The sequence below is a fragment of the Pteropus alecto genome, unplaced genomic scaffold (assembly GCF_000325575.1).
Source record: "Pteropus alecto unplaced genomic scaffold, ASM32557v1 scaffold25, whole genome shotgun sequence".
Taxonomy (NCBI): domain Eukaryota; kingdom Metazoa; phylum Chordata; class Mammalia; order Chiroptera; family Pteropodidae; genus Pteropus; species Pteropus alecto.
Window position 1 is genome coordinate 15,458,874 of NW_006441955.1, and position 1,524 is coordinate 15,460,397.

Here is a 1,524-nt window from a genome sequence, read left to right on the forward strand (position 1 = left end):
AATTCACACAATTGCTTTAACATCCAGGGTCCTTTTCCTCATTCTAGCTTTTAAATCTCTGTGGAGAAAAGAGGAAGCGGAAAGGCAAAATTATATGAGGAATACGGAAGTCTTTGAAGATAACAGAATGTTTTGAAAGATTAATATAACTTTAAAAACATCTTTTAAGTGGAGAAATATAAAACCATTTATATGGAAAACTATTAAAATATGCCAGAAATGGAATTTATAGTCATCGTACTTACTCATCACCTTAGAAATTCTTAGAAATACTTTGTTTTAATGAAGCATATGGTGTTCTATTTACTGGGAAGCAAATCTTGCTAATGGAAGAATGTTCTAAAATTAGAACCTGACCTTTTCACTCATCTATATTTGTCTTAAATTTGAGGGACTTGAAAACTTTGTTATCTTTCAAAAATTACTTTGTCCTTACATGATTGGGGTACGTGGTTCCAGAAAACTGATCAATTTAACTTGTATTTACAACTTCAGAAAATGAAATAAAAATCACTTCATTCACTTCTACCTTGAAAATATGTGAATAAGACCCAATCATCTGTTTAGTGACATGTTTAGAGGTTTGGCTTTAGAACTGGAATGTTCTGGTCTGAACTAGCAGAGTGCATGGCTTTGGGCATATTTTATTACTGCTCTAAGACTTGATTTTCTCACCTGTCATGATTATTGTGCCCACCTTATTTGGTTAGCTGCTTTTATGACACATATTTGAAATTTCGTACATATAGTGCTTAAACTGGCATAAGATAATTTATCAATCTCTGTTAGCTTAAACAAAAGGCAACTGACACTAACAATCAGCAGTTGGCATGTGTAACCCATATTGTCCCATATTATACATACTATAATAATATATTATATCATAATATATGATATATTAAATTATATACTATTATACAATGATATAGTTTGTTACAACATACTATAATATTAAATATATTGTAACGTTTCTCAAAATTTCCAAAGAGAATCACCATTGCACACAGAGTGATGACAAAAAGCTATTTCAGCTATAAAAGCAACTTGAGATAACGCTTGCTGATCCTTTTCTAAAAGCCATAAAACCATTCTAGAATTCCAACTAGATTTTACTCATTCATTCTTTGAAAAATTATTTATTGAGACCCTGCTTTGTGTCGGTCGTCACTATCCTAGGCACCGAAGGAAGATTTTTAAAAATTGCCCTGTGGCTTTGAAAAGTTTTTGGAACAAACCTGTTATTAGTCAGTATTGCAGCAGGAAACAGATTGCACTTCCAAAAGGAGATGAAAGAGAGTTTGATGGAAGTACTATTCACAAAATGTGTAGGTGGGTTGAAGATAATCAGAAAAGAGTGATGAAGTGCCATGAGACTAGCTAGCAACAGTGGAAAGTGCTATCAGCCCTGTGTCTGAAGGGTCAAGTGGAGACAGTAGTTACTAGAATCCAGAAAAACTTGTCATCTTAGAAGAGGAGTGCCTACAGAGCTGTGACCTAGAGTGGAGGACTTTAGCCACTGTTATT